At 43.6% G+C, this 22,728-nt stretch overlaps 1 long non-coding RNA gene across 1 annotated transcript in view; it reads left to right on the top strand.

Moving 5' to 3' along the window:
* Positions 1-22,728, top strand: part of LOC106634104 (uncharacterized) — an 87,799-nt gene that overhangs the window by 39,316 nt on the left and 25,755 nt on the right. Inside the window, exons 7-8 of the long non-coding RNA XR_008622004.2 lie at positions 18,306-18,477; positions 19,254-19,606. This is a non-coding gene — a long non-coding RNA (uncharacterized LOC106634104). The remainder of the gene's footprint in view (positions 1-18,305; positions 18,478-19,253; positions 19,607-22,728) is intronic.

Here is a 22,728-nt window from a genome sequence, read left to right as displayed (position 1 = left end):
TAGTTTTTAAACATAAAGATGTAAATAACTCTATGCATTTACTTTCATTTTCCAAAGAAGTGACCCAGAGTTTATGTTTACTCCAGGTTTAGTTAATTTATGTTAACTTCCGCTTTTCAGTTAATCAGTGAAAACTGAGGGAAGTTCCTGAGCTTCAAGGGCTTTCTGCATCTGGGTTTCAAAATTCTGGACTCCTTCCTATCTCCTTGGCCCCACACTTCCCTTCTAGGGAACCAGCCCTGAGTGTCCCTATAGAGTTCACTTCTCCTTCTCATCCCCACTCCTCTGTCCCCAGGTCAGGAAAAGACACCTGGGTGCAATCGAAATAACTTCCTAACTGGTATTTTTTACATGGGCTACCAGAAAAGGGAACATGCTAATTATATCATTCTTTCCCTCCAAACCCTTCCCAGTGGCTCCCCTTGCCCTGTGGGGCCCATTTACCATGGATGAACACAATAGGATTTTCAGTGGGATACAAAGGAACACTTTATAGTTATAAGTTAATTTTTGGCCAGGCGCGATGGCTCACGCCTGTAATCCCAGCACTTTGGGAGGCCGAGGCGGGTGGATCACTTGAGGTCAGGAGTTCGAGACCAGCCTGGCCAATATGGTGAAACCCTGTCTGTACTGAAAATACAAAAATTAGCTGGGCATGGTGGCGGATGCCTGTAATCCCAGCTACTCAGGAGGCTGAGACAGGAGAATTGTTTGAACCTGGGAGGTGGAGGTTGCAGTGAGTCGAGGTAACACTGCACTCCAGCCTGAGTGACAGAGCGAAGTCTCATCTCAAAAAAAAAATTTAATTAATTTTCATGTGTATTAGAAAAGTGTTCACCTAGCACGTTAAACATGTACATTGACAGATATTACTGCTGTGATATGGCAATGAGCACAAGTGAGTTCATGTAAAAATTGAAAGAGAGCTATTAAATTGATAACATGATAGGAAACGTATGGGTTTGGCAAAGATAATGGGATAGTGTCTAAATGACAGAAGTTTGGGAAAGACAAGTTAACATCCAAACTTCATAGCATCCTTAAACCTGCCAAACCCAGCTTTTGAGTCCTATCCCCACATCCCACAGCCTGTTATGCCAAAGTATGTAAATATTGATCATGCTGCAGGGCCCCTTTAACATAACATCTTCCCCCTTTGTTCTGGGCAAAGGTAGAGCTCTTCTGTTTGTTCTCTTTGGGTCCTGTTTCACTTTAAAACATTTTAAAATTTAATTTAATTTTAAGTTCCGGGATACATGTGCAGGAAGTGCAGATTTGTTACATAGGTAAATGTGTACCATGGTGGTTTGCTACACCTATCAACTTATCACCTACGTATTAAGCCCAGCATGCATTAGCTATTTATCCTGATGCTCTCCCTCCTCCTGCCCCACCCCTGCCCTGACAGGCCCCAGTGTGTGTTGTTTCCCTCCCTGTGTCTATGTGTTCTCATTGTTCAGCTCCCGCTTATAGATGAGAACACGCAGTGTTTGGTTTTCTGTTCCCAGCAATCCCATTACTGAGTATATACTCAAAGGAATATAAATCATTCAATTTTAAAGATACATGCACATGTAAGTTCATCGCAGCACTATTCACAATAGCAAAGACATGGAATCAACCCAAATGTCCATCAGTGATAGACTGGATAAAGAAAATGTGGTACATATACACCATGGACTACTATGCAGCCATAAAAAGGAAACGAGATCATGTTCTTTGCAGGGACATGGATGGAGCTGGAAGCCATTATCCTGGCTCACTTTCTATAGTACATTTTCCTTAATTGTTCAATGTCTTACTTTCTCTTCTAGATAGGCATTTATTTGGAAGCACAACCTGGGTTTTCTTTCAGTAGCCAGTGTTAACCTACAGAAAGTGCTTCACTACTTAGAAAGTACCTTTGTATTTATGATCTAATTGGCTCCTTACAAGGGCCCCTTGAGGCAAGCATCTCCATTTTACAGAAGAATTAACCAAGGCTTGGACATTGTCAGATGCCATTCAGAGTGTCTTGGCAGGGATTCAGATTCAGGAATGTGACCCAACAACCCCCTCTTTTCCTGCTGGATCACAGGGCTGCATCACTCCTGTTTTCCCACAGTCCCTGATGTGGGGTCTGTGCATACTACGTGCTCAACAAAGGCTCCAGGGGTGAAAGAAGGATGAGCACATTCTTATGTCTAGGGCTTTTGTTCGCTTACACATGACAGCACTTTCACAAACTAATTGTTTGAGATGTTTCACATACTGAGGATTGGGAAGTCCTGGGCTTTTACATAAAGGCTGAAAATCCATGCATTTTTCTGGGATCCTCTCCAGGGAAGCTGGTGTTACAACTCAACAGTGATGTTCTTTCCTTCTTTCTAAGTACATTTTGGGGAGTGGCTCTTTGAAGGAAAAACAGCATCCTTGTCAAAGTAAGCATGGTTTGATTTGACATGTAGGTGGGAGGAGAATAATGCTTTAAAAACAGTATTCTGAAATAAGGTTTGAAAGCCTTTTGGATGAGTTCAGCTATGTCCTTAGAGATACCCAGGAGCACTTTTATATTTACGTAGAAGACGGAACGTTGAAGAATTAACTATATTTTTTTGGTGAATATGATTACCACTGTTGTCTTCCAGACCAACAGAGGCATGCCAAATGCATAGGGTTAGGGCATATTTTTTTGCAGGGCACAATGATATACCAGGAAGATCGAGGAATGCAGGTGAACTGGATTCTTCCCTGGGCTTTACTACTCATTTTGGTGAGCTCTTGCATAAGTAACTCAGCTGGGGAATATGCTGGCCTGATAGAGGGAGAATGGGACAATGTACCCCCACCCTAGGCAGTGTGTACCCACATAAGCTAGAGGAGAATGGCAGGGCTTGCATTCGGAAAGGGGTTGTCAAGAGAACCAGATTAAATGAGTAGGTTGGGTAAGGGAGACCTTTTTTCAATACTGGAGCACTCTCCCAGGCATGGAAAATATGTGTCTGCCTGAGAAAGACCCCAGGAGAAAAAAAAAAGGAATAGTTCACACTAAGGTTAAAATGTGAGTATTTTTGCAAAAGTGAGAATAGAAAATATTTAAGAATTTAGAGAGGGGGACATGCTGAGAGCATGTACCATGTAAGACAGATAAACCCTCCAGAGAATGATGTCCCATGGAATGACCCAGAAGGCTCCCAATTTCCCAAAGCCACCAGGAATGCCCTGGTGGCAAAGGCACCAGTGTCACTGAGGAGTTTGGTGGTGGCATGCCTCAGCAGGCCAGGGCAGACTTTAGGAGAGGCGCTGCAGAATAAGGCTCACTGAGAGTAATGGGGATGTTAGGATTCCTCAAAACAATAGAGTCCAGATGGTGATGCTTAAACACCAGAAGCCAAGAAGATGCAATTATCTTAATGAGTAGCCATGGCGGCAGGGCAGCCAGGTTGGCCTGTCCTACAGAGAGATATGGAGATGGTTGATAGAGCAAGATTGTCCTTGAAGGCAGCCAACACAGGTATTACTCAATTACTACTACTCAGTTTTTCTTGATTTCTTAAATCAAGAATGATTAAGGAGGCTGAGGAATTGCCACAATAAAATGACCCAATACTGTGCCCGGTTTTTGGATCTGAGCTATTTTTTGGAACTGGAACCCTTCAGTCCAAGGGTTATGGTCCAGCATAAAAAATATATGGTCCAGTATATTTTTTATACTGGACCATAACCCAATATAAAAATATTTTTTATTTTAACCCTTCAGTGGAAGGGTTCCCCATGCAAAAATATACTAGTTCATATATATATATATACACACACACACACTATATATATATATATACACACACCATATATATACACACACTATATATATATATACACACACCATATATATGTATATACACACACACACATACACACACACACACACACACCATTTATATATATACCACACCATATATATACCCACACTATATATATATATACACACAGACCATATATATGTATATACACACACACACACACACATACACACACACACACACACCATTTATATATATACCACACCATATATATACTCAAGAGGAAGGACCCTGGAGGACCCTGGAGCACTATGGCAAGTGTTGATTGTTACGAGCATCCAGTTCTTCCTCAAAGAGAACTTTAGCCATATACTTGGGTAAGTACATTCCAGAAAAAGGGAAGTAGGCAAACATTTCAAGCAGTGTCAGGGGACATTAATACTTGAAGACTTAAAGCATTATCATGGCCTTACTATACAACTGGAGGTACAATGGAACTAGGTAATAAATGGAGTCCTGGTCAAAACCACCCACCCAGGTTCTAGGTCCCATTCAAGTCTGGCAGCCTTTCAAGTCACCTGGGTCATAGCAAAATTCCTAGGTATACAATTTTTTTTTTCTTCTAGAATCCAAAAAGCCTACCAGACATTGTGCTTCCTTTTTCATGGTGGGAGATAAAAAATGCAATTATTTCTCCTTTAATTTGAATGCAATGTTGTGACATGCCCTTGACAGCTGAACTCCTAAAAGGTTTACTGATGTAGTAGATCCCTGAATCTTCATAGGGTTTATCTCCCAAACTCTAGACCACATATATCTCACCAAGGTCTCCAACATGCTACATATGTCTTGCTTATCGAGTCCTATTATCGTATTTGCTATGGAATAGATCATTGTGATTTTTTGCTGGATGTCAACATAGGACCGATTACTTTGGTCTATATTGGTCCAAAGTGCATCTATTTTGATTATACATTCAGGGTTTGGGAAAATAACCAATTTACTTGGCTTAAAGCATTACGCATTTATCAGGTGATTTGAAAGGTTGTCAGATTTGAATGGGACCTAGAAACTGGGTGGGTGGTTTTGAACAGGGCTCCATTTATTACTTAGTCCCATTGTACCCCCAGTCGTATAGTAAGGCCATGATAATGCATTAAGCCCAGTAAATTGGTTATTTTCCTAACCTCCAAATGTAAAATCAGAATAAAGGCACTTGGTAGTTGGTGCAAGTTCCTTGCTGAGCCCTTAGACTGTAGAGTAAAAACTATCATAGTGAGGGGAGCCAGGAGAAGACTCTGAAAATGCCCCTCACCCTGCTCCTGCCAAGACAATAAAAACAGTATTATTTCAGGGGGAAGGAGATGGGAAGCATTAGCCCCACTCTTACAAACCTAACAGATGTTGCAGGGGTGGTGGTTTGTGTCAGAGATCCATTTAATTTACCAGTGTAGCCCCTGCTAAAACCAGATGTAACCTGAAAAATAACAGTGAGCACCACAAACTCAACCACGTCATAACCCTGATCGCAGCTGCCATGCAACTGTGATGTCTTTGCTGGAGTTGATTAACATGGCCTCAATTCATGATATGCAGCATTGATTTAGCAAATGTGTTCTCTTCCATACCTATCAGAAATGATCAGAAATAGTTTACATTTACATGGAACAAACAACAGGATACATTCATAGATTTCCCCAAGGCTCTGTTAACTTTCCTGCCCTCTGTCATAATGTGGTCCAAAGTAATCTGTCCCATGTTGACATCCAACCGAAAATCACAACGATCCGTTCCGTAGCGAATATGCTAATAGGACCAGATGAGCAAGATATGTAGTGTGTTGGAGGCCTTGGTAAGTCATATGTGAGCCAGGGTTAGGGAGACAAAGCTTATGAAAATTCAGGAGTCTGCTGCATCAGTAAACATTTTTAAGAGTTCAGTGGTCAAGGAAATATTACAACATTGCCTCCAAACCGAAGAAGAAATGATTGCACTTTGCATCTCCTGCTGTGAAAAAGGAATCACAATTAGCTGGGTGTGGTGGCACATGCCTGTAATCCCAGCTATTCCGGAGGCTGAGGCGGGACAATCACTTGAACTAAGGAGGTGGAGGTTGCAGTGAGCCAAGAGCCAAGATCATGCTATTGCACTCCATCCCGGGCGACAGAGTGAGACTTTGTCTCACAAAACAAACACATAACAATAACAACAACAAAAAACAAAGGAAGCACAATGGCTGGTAGGTTCTCTGTTTCTCTGGATTCTGGAAGCAACAAAATGTATACCTATACTGTGCTGACCCAGGTGACTTGAAAGGCTGCCAGATTTGAATGGGACCTAGAACAAGAAAGAACTCTATAACAGGTTTTGGCTACAGTGTGAGCAGCCCTGCCATTTGGGCTATAAAACTCAGCAGACCCATTGGTAGTAGAGGTATATCCCAGCACTTTGAAAACACACCATGTGGAGTTTATGGCAAGCTCCAGTGAGAGAATCACTAGGATTCTGGGTCAAGGCCATGGCATCTGCTTAGGGAAAATTATACACCATTTGAAAAACAACTTCTGATTGTCTTATGGGCCTTGGTAGAGATGACACACCCGATCATGGGACACAAGGTGAACATGTGGCCATAGCTGCCCATCAGGAGCTCATCTGTCAGACTCAGCAACTCCTAATGCTAGTCAAGCCTGGAAACAAACCATCAGAAGGTAGAAAGGGTCCACCTGGGATCCAGTATGAGGAGGACTGGATGGCACAAGGAATTTGCATGAGCAGGTAGTCCAGATCCACATGTCACCCTCCACTGTTATGTCAGCACCTCTTCCTCAGATAGCTCCTCCTGCTGTAGAGGGAATCCCCTGTGACCAACTGATGGAAGACAAAATGGCCTGAGCTTGGTTCACAGAAAGGTTAGACTTGCATGAGGGTGCAGGCTGAAGACAGATGGTGTCTGCACCATGGTTCCTCTCAAGGATTGCCTTGAAAGACAGTGATGAGGGAACATTCTTCCAAGGGGCAAAGCTCAGACCATCCTGGTCATCCACTGTGTATGGGAAGAGAAGTTGCCCAAGGTTAGAATATCCATATGGTGCCATAGGCTGAATGGTGAATGGCTCCGTTGTCTGGTCAGGGCCTAGAAGTAGCCAGAGTAGATTGCACCTGGGGGCTTCAGGGTAGAGTCATGAGGCTGGGCATTTTGGAGCAGGCACAAAGTATGAAGATCTGTGTATTGTGTATTAATGTCCAACAGAGAGCTTTCAGCGTAATAGTGGCACTAAATGATCACGTAGACAAACCGACTTAGTCAGCTGATGCTAGCCACCCTGTATCATCAGCAACCCCAATGATGGCATGATAGCAAAGTACATGAGCAAGGTAGCTATGGTGGCAGGGATGGCTACTTGCATGGGCCCAACAGCACAGGCTCTGGCTTACCAAGGCCAATCTAGCTGTTGCTGCCATTGCCTGTCCAAAATGCCAGTAACAAGGACCCATGTTGAATTTCTGATATGGCACCATCCCTCAAGAGGACCACCTGGATACATGTTGGCAAGTTGATTACACTGGGTTCCTCCACCCTGGAAGGACCAGTGACTCATTCCTGTGGTAGCGGGGTTCTTATTTCATGTATGGGACTTTATTTCCCATTAAGCTTCAGTGACAGCCACCATTCACGCAATTACAGAGGGCTTGATACACTGGGATAGGATCCCATATAGTGTCACATTGGTTCAGGAGACCCACTTTAAAGCAAAGGAAGTATGGGATTGGGTCCATGGGATAAGATTACCTTGTCATGTCATATAGGTACCATCCAAAGTTGTTAGTCTAACATGCACACACATGTTCATTGCAGCACTATTCACAATAGCAATGACATGGAATCAATGTCAAGATTACCTTGTCATGTCATATACGTACCATCCAAAGTTGCTAGTCTAACATGCACACACATGTTTATTGCAGCACTATTCACAATAGCAAGGACATGGAATCAACCTAGATGCCCATCAGTGGTGTATTGGATAAAGAAAATGTGGTACATATACTCCATGAAATACTACATAGCCATAAAAAGAACAAAATCATGTCCTTTGCAGAAACGTGGTTGGAGCTGGAGGCCATTATCCTAAGCAAATTAACAGAAGAACAGAAAACCAAACACCCAATGCATGTCCTCATAAGTGGGAGCTAAACATTGAGCACCAATGGACGTAAACATGGGAACAACAGACACTGGGGCCTTCTGGAGGGTGGAGGGTTGGAGGAGGGCAAGGACTGAAAACTATTGGATATTGATATGGTTTGGCTTTGTGTTCCCACCCAAATCTCATCTCTAATTGTAATCCTCATGTGTGGAGGGAGGGACCTGGTGGGGGGTGATTGGATTATGGCAGTCATTTTCCCCATGCTGTCCTCATGATAATGAGGGAGTTCTCATGAGAGCTAATGGTTTAAAAGTGTTTGGCAGTCCACCCCCTCCTGCTGCCATGTAAGACGTGCTTGCTTCCCCTTCACCTTCCACCATGATTATGCTTCCTGAGGCCTTCCCAGCCATTTGGAACTGTGAGTCAATTAAATCTCTTTTCTTTATAAATTACCCAGTCTCAGACATTCTTTATAGCAGTATGAAAATAGACCAATAGAGGCATTATGCTGATTACTTGGGTGACAAAATTATCTGTACACCAAACTCCTTTGACAAGCAATTTACCCATGTAACAAACCTGCACATGTACCCCTTGAACCTAAAATAAAAATTAGAAAGAAAAAAATTGCCTAATAAAGTGTTGAAAAGGTCTGTACGAAGCACAACTAAGGTACCAGCTTAGATGTGATCATTTGTAAGGATGGGGCAGCAATCATTCTCCAGGATGCAAAAAACACTTTAAGATATTTATTTGATGCTTTACTAACATATATATATATATACACATATAAAATTATATTTACCCAATAGTTGGAAAATATCCACACACCTAGGAACCAAGGGATGGAAGCAGGATTGTCTTCCTTGCTGTCACACCCATTAACTCACTTGGGGAGTTTGTGCTTCCTGTACCCACAACTCTGTGTTCTGCAGGTTTATAGGTCCTGGGTCCCAAAGAGGAAGCACGTTTGCCAACAGACAGAGCCAGAATAAACAGTAATTGCCACCTGAACACTTGAACTCCTTGTGCAAAGGACCCGCAGGCAAGGGAAAGAGTTACCATCTTGGCAAAGGATGGGTTGTGGTGGGTGCTGCCCAGATTCACCTTCAATGGAGACATAGCACCTCATTCCCAGCAGGCAGGCAGGCAGCCTGCAGTTACTATGCCCTTCAGGGATTGCCTCAGCTGCTGATGGGTGGCTCACCAGGGTGGGTCACATTCAATGACAGATCAATCCAGAACCATGAAGGCCTGGACAGCTTGGGAGAACTCTGAAGGGCCATTCTAGCTCCTGAGTTTTGCAAGGAGCCAAGGCCATTGTTAGGCTTGCATTGCATGTTGATTTTTCCTGTTGTTCACTCCTGCTTGTGTCCCCTCCTCAGGTGCTGATGTCCAGGGTGGACCTTAATACACCTCCTGCACCCTTAACCCCACCTCAGAGTTGCCCTCTTTCCCAGAGAACTCGACCTGCCACTGATGCCACCAATTCTGAACGTTTGAGTTGCATCCTTGTGGTCTGGTTTCATTTTGTTTTGAACTCCACAGGTGATTCCGATACCCAGCCAGGTTTGCATTGACAATATCACTGATTCACAATATCACTGAATCACTGCAGACTCCTCCCCAGTGCCTCCTGCCCAAATTCACGGGCAGGTCCCTTGCAAGCTCCTTTGCACATGGCAGATGTCGCGAGGGTGACTCGGGGGAGGACTTTAATGTCCAGGTGCTTCCAAACAAAAACCAAACAACAGATGGTTGGAAAACCGGCGGGTGGGTCCTCATGGGCATGTGAAGGAGAACCAAGAAGGATGAAGAAAGGTGGAGGGTCTGTAATTCCATTTAGAAGGGATTGGCTGCTCACCTCGTCCTAACATCCTGAGACATAAAGAAGTAACTGTTTCCCAAGACAACAGTGCAGTGCACACCGTACCTCTTCCTGTGCTTTAAAAATCCTGGTCTTGGATAGATGCAGCAGGTCATGGTTCTCTGGAATTTTTGTTTGTAAGCCTCTTTGTTTAGCCATGACTCAGGCTCCCCTCTTCCTCTTGGCTGCCTCATTCTCCTCCTGGTTGGAGAAGAGGTCTTTGAGGATAATACTGCATTGAGAGTAGTCAATAAGAAGGGTTGAACATGGACCAGAATGAAGTTTATTGATCCAGTAGAGATTCCGTCTTGAGCACCCAGGGTTAAGGAAGACAAGTAACCCAGATTAAAATGGCAAGGGCATGACCACCCAGCATATGCTGGTGAAACATCAGGAGACAATGGCATGACCCAGCTAGACGGAGGCAGGATGAAGCTGGGTCCCTTGGCAGGGAGGAGTAGAAAAGAGAAGAAGGAGAGAGACAAGGAAAGGGGCCTTCTGTGGGACAAGAAGGCAGCCTCAGCCATGACTGGAGAAAACATCCCTGAAGGTCATATTCTGGCCAAATGCAGATAAGATCGGGTCCTCTGTGGGTTGGGCAGGAAACGGGCATCTTTCTAGTTGTTGCTGGGGTCACTCGTATTGTTACATCCAGCCTTTTGTTCTCAGCACCCTGTAAAGAGTAGGCTAATGAAATAGACCAGCTGGACTGTGCCTGGACTATATTTATGCATATTCTGAAGGTTCTGAGTTTGAATAATTGATTACCTTTTGCAAGGTAACACTGTGGTTTTGGTCATAAGAAATTCACGCAAGGCTATATCCACCCACCTCGGCTTAGTACTCACCCACCTCGGGAAAATCTGCTCTTTCAATTAGCGGTGTGCATGAATATATCTGGTGTATGGATGCAGTTAATAACAGAGCCGGTGCAGACTACTGGGTGAGACTTCTGTAAGGGGCTTAAAATATGGAACATTGCTGCTAAAGACCTTCCCAGATCTTGGCTGGGCGAGGATGGAGATTGGGCTGTGTTCACAATGTGTGGTCATGCATAAATATTAGCCTTAAATAACTATGAATACCTTGTTTCCTAAAAAGATTAGTGGCTCTTCCCTGTGTGATAAATTGTGTGAGTTACAGTGCAGACCTGTCTTCCCACTGTATTATCCCACAGCCTTTTAAATAACCGAGCCCAAATTATGCTCAGGGAGCTGTGCAGAACGCTTCGGCAAGCTTTAGGCAGAGAAGTATAATTTGGGTTCATTCTTCTTCTGTTTCTACCTTTTTCTCGTATGCCTTTATTTCATTCTCACCTTAGTCTTTTTCTTTGATTCCTTCTCTTTCTCTGAATCTCTTATTTTCCCCTTCCATCCATTTACCTCTGAATCTCAGACTTTCTTTTATCCTCATGTTCATGTAATAATAATCATAGCTAACTTTTATGAAGTGTTCCCAACGCTTAGAGTTAATAAAGTGCTAAGCCCTTTACCTCTACTAGTTTATTTACTTCTAATGACAACCTTGAGATGGATACACTCTTTGACTATACCCATTACGGAGAGGAGTTAACTGAGGCACAGAGAGATTCAGGAACACACTCAAAGTCACACAGCTTATGAGGAGGTGGAGCCAGGATTTGCCCCAAGTCTGCCTAACCTCCCAGACAGGGCTCCAGACACTAGAGTGGTGGTGTAGCGCTTCTTGTTTCTCTAAGGCATCTCCTGGGGTAGAGAATAAAACCCTTCCTTCATTATGAACATACATTTTAGGGATGCACTGAAATATCCCATCTCCCTAGATTAAGTGATGGGGTAACAGGTACTCCCCCAACTCCACCCAGGTCAAATGAAATGGAGAAATCACCACCAAGATTGAGGGGATCCTCTTACAGTCAACCCACGTGGTTGCCCTTTGGGAGGTCTTTGCAGGGTCCTCCTGTCTCTGTTCTCTGTTTGCATTAACTGATTTTCTTGGGGCTAGTGTAACAGAACTGAAGTAGACCTGATTACTTTGTGGCCTGGGGTATACTCAGGGGAGAGAAGAGCCAATATGACTGGTCTTAAAGAGATGCTTCATTGAGCTCTTAACACTTAGGGCCCAGCCTGCAATAGGACATGCTCTCTCCAACTGAGCATAATTAAAGTAGACACATATTTTGTTGTCTTTTCTCTTTCCTTTTATAATCTACTTTATTAAAATAAATGTATATGCAACAGAGGGTGCAATTTGATGAGTTTTGACATATGTAGACACCCTCCCTTCTAGATATAAACCATTTCTGTCCCTCTAGAGAATTCCTTCCATCTCCTAAGTCCATCTCTATACTCCTTGCAGAGGAAGCCACCGATCTGATTTCTGTCCTCACAGCTGGCCTTTGCCTGGTACAGCACTCCGTAGAAAGGGGTCATACAGTGCACACTTTTTTGTGTCTGGCTCAATGTGACATTTTTGAGATTCTCTTATTCCCTCATATATTAGGGTTTTGTTCTTTTCATTTTTGCTTCTAAATAGTATCTCATATTGTCAACATAAAACAACTTGTTTATCCACTCCTCAGTTGGGGGACATTGGACTGTTTTCAGTTTTTGGCTATAGGAATAATGTGGCTATGAATATTTTTGTATAAGTCTTTTTGTAAATAAGTTTTCATTTCATTTCCTCCTCCTCCTCCTCTTCCTTGTTGTTGTGGTTGTTCTTCTTCTTCTTTCTCTTGTTCTTCTGCTGCTGCTGCTTCTGCTTCTTCTTCTGCTGCTTCTTCATTGTCATCATCGTTGTCTTCTTCTCCTCCTTCTCCTGCTTCTCCTCCTCCTCCCCCTTATTCTTCCTCTTCTGCTCCTTCTTCTGCTTCTTCTTCATCGTTATCATTGTTGTCTCCTCCTCCTCCTCCTTCTTCTTCTTCTTCCTCTTCTGCTTCTTCATCATCATCATCGTTGTCATCTTTGTCTTCTTCTTTGAAAAAAGCTTTGACTGGAATTGTGTGGGTCAAATGGCAAGTGTTTGTTTAACTTTATAGCAGTTTTCCAAAGTGTTTGTTCCATATTACATTCCACCAGCAATATACAAGAGTTCTGGTTGTTCCACATCCTTGTCTACTTTTGGGACTCTCAGACTTTTCAATTTTAGCCACTATACTGGATATGAAATAACATCTCATTATGGTTTTAGTTTGCATCTCACTGATGACCAATGATGTTGAATGTCTCTTCATGTGCAAAATGTCTACTTGTATCTTTTTTTTTTTTTTTTGAAACAGAGTTTCACTCTTGTTGCCCTGGCTGGAGTGGGATGGTGTGATCTCTGCTCACTGCAACATCTGCCTCCCTAGTTCAAGCGATTCTCCTGCCTCAGCCTCCTGAGTAGCTGGGATTACAGGCATGCACAACCATGCCTGGCTAATTTTGTATTTTTTTAGTAGATACGGGGTTTATCCATGTTGGTCAGGCTGGTCTTGAACTCCTGACCTCAGGTGATCTGCCTGCCTCAGCCTCCCAAAGTGCTGGGATTATAGGGGTGAGCCACCATGCCTGGCCTACTCATATCTTTTTTTGGGTGTGAAGTGTCCATTCAAGTCTTCTGCCCATTTTATACCTTGAGGTGATTGGCTTTTAAAATTATTGATTTGTAGGAACTCTTTACATATTACAGAACTAAGTCTTTTGTCAGATATATGCAGCATGCATATCTTCTCCCAGGCTTTGGTTTGACTTTTACTTTTCTTTGTTTATTTTTGTGGCAGGAAGAGGGAAACTCACATTTCTTCCTTGCAAGAGCTGTTCTTAAAGCATGAATGTTGAGAACTTCAGTAACTGGGATAAATTTCTGGGATGGTTACATTGGAATCGGGGCCTGGAGCCAAGTTTTCTGAAAGTGACCAAGGCCAGTGGTGGCAGGCTGATGGCTTATGAGGACAGTGAAGACAGCCCTTTGACAAATCCCAGATATATTTGAGAGGGTGGGGAAGAGAATGCTACAACCTTGCTGAAGACTAGAGTTATTGCCCGAGCTGGTAAGGGATTAACAGTATTCCACAATTAGTCTGAATGGAACCTCACTGTTTTCTACAAATACAAAGCTTGGGGGATGTTTGTTTTCCTAAACCTCTCTTTAACATTTGAAGGCTAGGTGCTTTGCAAATGTTTCACTAAATCCTCTCAACAGGGAAATGAGCTCAGGCATAGCAAAATGGAGTAAGTTGTTCAGAATTCCACAAGGTAGCAAGTGGTAGAGCCTAGACTGAGTCCACGGCTGTTTTGCTCTGGGCCCAAGTCTGACTTCCAATCTTCACTGCTTCCTTAGATCCACATCCTGGGCCCTAAGTGTGCTCTCTGCAGCTGTACTGAGCAATTTAAATCCCTCTCCCTCCAGACTATCTAGTAAATAAGTGCCATAAAATGTTAAATCATCCTTTCCCTCTAGGCTCAATGTTCTGGGTCTCCTAACACCAAGCCTTGAATGGCTTACTTTCCAAACTCTTTGCTGTTCTCACGGCCCTGTTCTGATCCAGCTTCAGTTTCTCAACTGAGATGCCCAGGGATGGGCACAGGATGCCTAGATATGCTGTCTATATGCAGTGTCTCTCTGCATGCAGTGGACTTTCACTATGGGGCTATTGTGGAGTCCTAGGAAGAGGCACAGACCACACTCATTTTCTGAGTTGGTAACCAGAGCACTTCACTCACTGGTGATCTATCAAGCACCTGCCATTGACAGCAGGACAGAGATATCAGAGCAGTGGGCACAGCCAAGAGGCCCCCTGTCCTCCCCATCCCACCTCAGTTTCGATTTTAGTAGATCACACAGGCAGCATAAAATAAACATGCAATTGAAATCAATATAAATTGTGTAAGTTTCTCTGATGGAAATAAGTAAGGGCGATATGACAGAGAAATGAGGGAGGCACCCTGCGTAAGATGAGTGAGCCGAGGATACCAACCCCTGAGCTGTGACCCAAAGCCTGAGAATTCTCTCAGTAGGAGCAGAACATTCCGGGCAGAAGCAGCTCCATCTGAAATGCAGTAGTTTGGAAATGTCCACCAGATATTCAAAAGTAGACGTCATTGAAGCTATAAGCACCTGGAAGGTCTGGGCTGGAGATTTCAGGGCACTCAACCCACAGAGATGGCATTTAGTGCTTTGGGACTGGATGGGATTGCAGGATGAGTGTGGAGGGGAAAGGAGGAAAGGGCCCCAGACAGAGCCCAGGGGAGCATCAGAGGTTTGTTTTAAGGAAATTGAATAGACCAGGAGCAAGTGGAGGAGGCAGAGAGGAGAAGCCAGTGGAGCAGGAGGAGGGCAAGAGTGGGCGTTGTCATAGCAGCCAGGCATGCACACAGCCCAAGCATTCAGGGCGAGAGAGCACTTGCCTGGGCCCCCTGCCCTCACGGCTTTAACCCAAGAGAGAGTTTAACTCATCTTTCCTAGCACTTTCCTTGGGCCAATCTCGTGCCCACTTCTCCACTCCCAGACCTTCTAGTTGTGTAGTCCACTCTTGGCCAAATGTTTTCTGAGAAACGATTGAAGATGGAATCGGCATCCCATCCCTTCAGTGGTCTCCTTCCTGAGCAGGACCGTCACTCCTTATTTGCTTGGTGGAATCCCCTCACACCCCTTCTTGCCCAGCTCTTTCCTCAAGTGGTTCTTCACTAAGAGCTTTCTTGACGACAACAAAGCTTTCTTGATGACAGTCAAGAGTCACGTTCCCTGGATTTGAAAACTTCTCTCCCTGTCTTCTTGCTTATAATTTTCTAAGAATCTGTCATCTGCAGAAGCCCACCATCACTTTCATTAACAAGAAGTGGGAGGTTTTCACGGGCAGGTAGAAGAGAGCTAAACACTAAGAGCACAAATCAGTACATTGTTCCCAGCATGATAAGGAAATCACTATAAGACCCAGAAGCACGTGCCAGTGGATGAAGTGAGGCAACTAAGCAGCAGTGAGCAACCACTGGGATCTCTCTGAGGCAGGAGGCGGGACTTGACTCTGGAGGCGGGGCTCAGGCACATGACCAAACTGAGGACTGGCTAAAACAGGCCCTGGGTGGAAGCAACTTTCCATCAGACACGCTGGCTGGTGCGCCATGTCAGTTTACCGTTGCCATGGCAACAGCCAGGAGTTACCACCCCTTTCCATAGTAATGACCTGATGAACCAAAAGTTACTACCCTTTCCCTAGAAACTTCTACATAAACAGCCCCTTACTCTGCATGTAATTAAAAGTGGGTATAAATATGACTGCAAAACTGCCCTGAGCTGCTGGTCTCAGCACACTGCCAATGGGGTAGCCCTGCTCTGCAGGGTCAGTCACGGAGCTGCAACACTGCCACTTCAGTAAAGCTGTTTTCTTCTACCCTACCACTGGCTTGCCCTTGAATTCTTTTCTGGATGAAGCCAAGAACCCTGTGGGCTAAGCCCCATTTTTGGGCTCACCTGACCTGCGACGCTTCCGCCCCCAACACTCATTGAGGACCTGTGGAAAGTGCTTTATCCATAACATTCTCTCTGCACATGGATCCTGATCGGCTGGACTTGGGAACAAGTGCTTTAACCTTGAAAGATTACAATATTGTCATGCAATCAGTAAATTCTGTTATTAAATGTTACAGCCACTAAATTAAACGATAAGAATAACTAGTATTTTGAAATTCTGAACATCTTATAATTAGAGCAGCCTTGAAAAAAGTATTCCAAGTTAAGGCACATTAGAATGTATTCCACAACATGGAGACAGCCTGACAAAGAAACATTATTCTTAGATTTACAATTAATTACCCTTATGTCTATACCTTGCATTCAATTTGCATATCTTAAGAGTGCTGTAAATTTCACAGGACTCCCTGTTATTTAAGATCACTCCGCTTAGTAAAAGTTTCTTCAGTGATAACTTTTTCTTGATTATGTAGTTGTGAGGTCAGTAAATCTGGCTCTACTTTGCTCTCCCATGTTATAATTTTTCTTTTTTGTGTGTGTTTTTCATTATTTGGCTTCTTGTTCCTTCTGCCCCCTCATTTATTATTCCCCAAAGAGCCAACAGATAGAGACACTGGCTGGAAGACGAAGTGAGTGGTCGCAGTCCGAGATGTTATCTTTTCCCCACTACGCATTGGTACTGGGTGTCTGACATGTTCTATACATCTTTCTGGTGCCAACCTCATTAAACAAATACAACTTGATGTATAGCTCTCAATAAATGAAATTCTATGCAACAGATTTGTTCTTGCCCCGTTGGTGCAAGAACACCACATACCTCTCTGCCTCTCTTTCTCTCTCTCTCTTCCCCCCCCCTTTTTTTTTCTGAGCCCCTCACCTCCCAAGTGAGTAGGTTCATTGTGATTTCTCTTTGCAATTTTGTACGGTCACCACTAATTTCATAACCTTTCATTGGACTGAGTTTTTATGCTCACTGTGAATGTTGTATTTTAAAAAGACTGCATTGGATGCCCTAAATTATTCATAAGGAGCCATGAACACTGTATAAAGTGGTATATGTTTGGTAGGATGTTGTTAAGTATGTTTACCTTGAGAAGACACACATGTAGCTCTTGCACTCACTTCCACCTGCTGTCACATACACACTGTAACATCTATACTTTCAGAGGTGACTCCATATAAAGGTGCCTATGAGGGAGCTAGCAATCCTAAGGAGAAGGATCTGCCACACTTTTGCAGAATTGTAAATATCAACTGCAGTCTGTTACAAACCATTTAAAGGATTTAAAAAACAAAAAAAATTTTCGACCAAAAGCAACCTGTAGTTTAAAAGACCATTTTTGTTAAAAAAAAAAAAAAAAAAAAAGTTGGCTGGGCGTGTTGGCTCATGCCTGTAATCCCAGCACTTTGGGAGGCCGATGCAGGTGGACCATCTGAGGTTAGGAGTTTGAGACCAGCCTGTCCAACATGGTGAAATCCCATCTCTACTAAAAATACAAAAGTTAGCCTGGCATGGTGGTGGGCACCTGTACTCCCAGCTACTTGGGAGGCTGAGGCAGGGGAATTGCCTGAACCAGGGAGGTGGAGGTTGCAGTGAGCCAGGTCGTGCCACTGCACTCCAGCCTTGGTGACCCAGCAAGACTCCGTCTCAAAAAAAAAAAAAAAAAAAAAAGTCACTAATAATTAAAACTGGTATCCCCATTGGGTGAAATTTTGAGTTGCTGTTATTTTGTTCCCTTTTGGTTTTTAAATGTATTGTATTGCCAATATTTACTAAACTTGGGATGACACTCCAGTTTGAAGCTGAGTTAACTGTATCATAGACCAAGATGTGGTGCCATGCAGTGTAGATTTTGTCATACTTAGGAGAATTTGGTTCTGGAAATCACATCCTGGGGTATGAGAGCCCAAGCCTTGTGCTTTCTGAGAAAGGAAGAGGAAAAACGTCCCCTTCCCCCTTTAATTTTATTTTAAGCATGACCAGGTAATTTCCCATGGCTTCCTCTTCTCACTTATTAATTGGCAGTTTATTAAAGCAATTTTTAAAAAGTTAATACCATTGTCATTTCTCCATTACAGTTCTCAGAGAACCAAGTGTTAAGGAATGTCAGGGAAGGAAGAAGGCAGCCAGCCAGGAAGGGGAGGTCCTGGCCTGAGCACGCCAGGCATAGAGGGATAGAGGGTAGCGAGGAAACTGCACCTGTCTCCAATCCTCGACCCCGGCCCCGAAACACGACATTGGCTGAAACAGGTGCCTCACCTCCTTCTCAAATAGTCTCTTCCTCTCTCCCTTTGCCTACCCTCTCTCCGTTTCCTCACACCCAGGTATCTTCTTACTCTTTTTGGAAGCTGGGTGGGTGAAATATTAACTTTTTTAACAAAAGTATTAATTTCTGATGGTGACATCCTTCCTGACAGTTCAGTATGTAAGTGAGTTCCTACGACTTCACAAAGCCTATTCATCCTGCGTTTCCATGGGCCGAATGCAAGTGAATGTGAAAGAGGCTCTCTCCTCATTGATTGTAATATAATATTTCCATTAAAATCATTTTTAAAAGCCTTCCAAACAACGCTTTCTCAAAGAATATAAAGCTATCTCTCAGATTAGCTGTCCTAGAATACCTTGGCAAAAGTATCCAAGTAGCAAGAGTTTCCCTAGTCTTATGTCCTATATACATCTGTTAAATTACTCTGAGATCTCATTAAATAAAGCTAATGTACTTGTAAAACAGTAGGGAGAGACAGTTTATCATTGTAACTGTTAAAGAGAGCCATTCGGGTAGGGAGAGAGCCAAGAAGACTAGGTATATGCTGGTCAGTGTAGATGTTTCTAAGTCATAAATCTTGCCTCTTTCCCGCCTAGTTATTGTGTATTTCTTTAGGTGAGAGATTGATTGTAGCGGCAGAAGATGAATTTGCCCATAGTCTCTTTCTTTCTTCCTCTTCTTCTTCTTTTTCTTTTTTATATTCCCGATGTTTCGCCAAGGTGATAATGCTCTTTCTCCCCCCTGCAATCATTTGTTTCAGATTAAAAGCATAAAATGGCACAAAGAAATGGGAGAAGGTTGGCCTCTGGTTGGGCAAACATGAGGGCATGAAGATGTATAGTGTCCCACACGGGAGGAAGCCCTTGCCGGGCCCCTCAGGATTTATAACAAGCTCACCTGAAGGAGAAACTTCAGGGGCACTTACACCATCAGATACCTAGAAAGGAGCTGTCATTTCCTCACTGAAGAGTTTGCAAGCAGATGGTAAAAGGGGTTTAATTTGAAAACACTGAAACATCGTGTTCACTCAAAACCATGACAATTGCAGTTTTATTGTCTCCACTCAGGAAAATGTGTGTCTGGATCATCTTGTGGCCCGAATGGGGAGAAAAGGTACTTTTCATGAATATATATAGATGCTGAATTTATAAGGATCAATATAGTCACCAAATGTTGTACAACATGTCAGGATATCATAAAAAGCAGGCAGTTCTACATAAAATACCAGCTTAATCTTGGAGATTTTAAAGCCTCATTAAAATGTGGATAAAGTCCATATATGGAAAGGCAGCCTTCAAAAGGTTGAAGTTATATATATGTAGGGCAGGAATTGTATCCTCCACTTCTGAATGACAGTGGCCTTGTGGGTTTCAGTGGGTGGTGATCAGAGGCTTCTGGCTGGGCAGTGTCCTGGTCTGGGGGTGGACCAGGGGGTGGCTGGCACTGTGGGATTAGGGCTGAGTGCCTTCCCCATGCTTTGGGATTCCCCAGTCCTCTCCTTTAGGATGGTAGATTTAGTTAGAGAAGCCACAGTGGACAGGTCAAATCCTGTGATCCTTGGTAATCTGGCACATTCATTGATTTTATTATTTTGTAAGTTGGAGGTTAGCTGCCTCTGCCCCAGAGTATTGGCAAAGAGGGATACCTAGAGGGTCTGGGTGATGTAACAGGGAGACTCTCTATGATCGTCTTGGGGGGTTAGGGAGAGAATTGTTTACTGAACATTCCCTTAATGTCCCCTGGCAGCCCAGAGGTGAAGTTCCTCACTGGGAACTGTTCATGAAAAGAAAACAAGGCTCCCTCTCCCTAGTGTCTGAGTTCCTCTCCTCATCTAACCCACAGCTTCCGATGGAGACTGCTTTCTTTTCTAGAGCCCAGAACAAGCCAGCCCCTCTGGTGCAAAGCTAGAGTTTGCACCCTTGTTGGAGGTCTGTGTGGTTTTGGCTCATCTGCTTATTTTTTTTCTGGAGAAACTTTGAAAGTCAAGCAAATACTTTTATCCTGACCTTTCTGCAACATTGGCCCATATTCACCGCTTGTCAGCAGCACAAGTTGGCCAGCAGTCATCTGTCACTGCCAACCATCACTCTACTGCCATTCCCATCAGCCCCATTACCTGGGATCAGGCGCGAGCAGAGCCCTGTGTCGGAAGGATCATTAAACTTGAGGCTCCCAGGTAGCACAGGTAGTCCAGGTGGCCTGTTGTTATTTATAATAAAGGAAAGTGCAGCAGAAGCACCTGACGGTGGCCCAGGAGGCCGGCAGAGGATGCCTGAGCAGTGTCACCGCTGAAGGACAGTTAAAAGTGGACTCTTCCCCCCTCACTGTAAGCAAAGAGGATTTATTGAACATCTGTTCTGTACATGGCTGGGAAGATTGATTAATTTAATTGCTCACACTTTGCTTAAGTAACATTTGAATACTTAATGTCAAGTTTGAAGGATATTCCAACATTTGCCAGTGCACCTTCTCCTTCATGTTGCAGAGGGAGCTTTGGAAGGGAGTGGGAGAGTGTGACCGTCTGGAGCTCCTTCTAAATTCTCCTTCTTGGAGAGCCTGCAGGAGTTGCCAGTGGGAAAAGCTGCCTCTTTTCATAAAAGCAACTAGTTACTTTTCACATTTTCCCATTGTGATAAATCATTAATGTAATGAGGTTGAATCTTCTTCACTGAGTGGTGGTAATTTTCCCTCTGGTATCAACTATAGAGACAGTTGAGCGTATTATATATTTCTGTACCCTTTAACATAATACCGTAATCGTATGAAAGTACCAGATGAGTTAAAGCTGTAGTAATTTATTCAGGTTATAGGCAGGCAGCATATTTAGAAGGAACTCTTGAAAGTTCTACAGAAAACCAGCCTTTAAACGGTTCTCAGCTCATCAACACTTGCCCTTTCTATTATTGGTTGGTTTTTCCTCATCTCAGGTGTCAATCTTATCCATTTTGGAGGGAGAGGTGCCTGGAAAATATAAGCTCTTCCTCTAATGAAACTTTGTTTTGGGAGGGCTAGGGAAATCTGTATCTCATGCATTGAAACTGTAACCTCTAGACCCCAAGTTGAAAATCACACACACAGCTAGACCAGAGCATAAAAATTAGCACTGGAAATGTATTTCTCAAAGACATTTTCCCTCCTCCCCTGCATTCTTAAACATTTAAAGTGGGATTCCATTTGTTTTTTTTTTTTTTTAAATAATTACACCTAGGTTTTCATGAACATATCTGCAATGGGGAATGAGGCTGACCAAAGTTTAGAAAAATGGTTAGCATCTGAATTTGGCTTAAAAATGACTGGAAAGGATTTTTATTTATTTGTAAAAGGAAGATATGCCTTTCTATGTTTCATTCTTTTTAGGAACGCCACTTATTCATTTATCCATGAAAATATTCTTGCATGCCTTCACACATTCATTTATTCAGTCAACAACCATTTCTTGTGTGCCAAACTCCTAAAGCGGAGAGAACATTGCTATTTTGTTGGAGGCTTCCTTCAGGATTTGCTATTAAGGAAGACTTTTCTGTTTAAATATATGATTTGATTTTTTTTTTTTTGAAATGAAGGAAGATGGGGCAAGGGTGAGTAATGAGGAAGAGGGAGGTGGGTATTCTACGCCAACTGGAAAATGGCACCAGCGTTTTGGAATCCCACTGCGTTTCCCATTGTCAGAGATTCTGTGCTTGACATGCTCACAAAAATGCTTACATCTGGGAGGGCTGAGACCTAGGAGACTGCACTGCTAATTTATCGCCCAGAACCAGAAAAAAAGGAAGCGAATCAGAAACCTGAAAGACTAGGAATGGCTCCACCAACAGACTGAGCTCTGGGTTCCAGGGAGGGTCCATGACAGGGAATGGGCAGGTTGCTGGGAACCCTACAAGCCAAAATGATTCTTGGCAAAGGATAATCTCCGGTCACATCTGATTGAAGTCAGTTGTGGCCTGGGCCGATTTCTTTGAGGGATGCCCGTCTGTCCCCCGCCCTGACCGCACACAATCCATCCCACACCGGGCCTGAGACTGTCAAGGCCAGAGCCAGGTGCCTGGGCTCCGCATATCCTTCTCCATCAGTCATACTGCAGGGAGCAGACAATTAATTCTGGAGCAAAATTGAAAGTCAGAGGCAGAGTCTGAAAGAACAGAATGACAATAATAAAGTGCCCCAGCCTCGCATTAATCTCCCTCACTTCAGGCCTGTCACAGCCGGCCCGGCTGTGACTAATGCCAAGCTTTGCA

This window comes from Pan paniscus, chromosome 20 (genome assembly GCF_029289425.2).
Source record: "Pan paniscus chromosome 20, NHGRI_mPanPan1-v2.0_pri, whole genome shotgun sequence".
NCBI classification, from domain to species: domain Eukaryota; kingdom Metazoa; phylum Chordata; class Mammalia; order Primates; family Hominidae; genus Pan; species Pan paniscus.
This window is presented reverse-complemented; position numbering and strand designations above follow the sequence as displayed.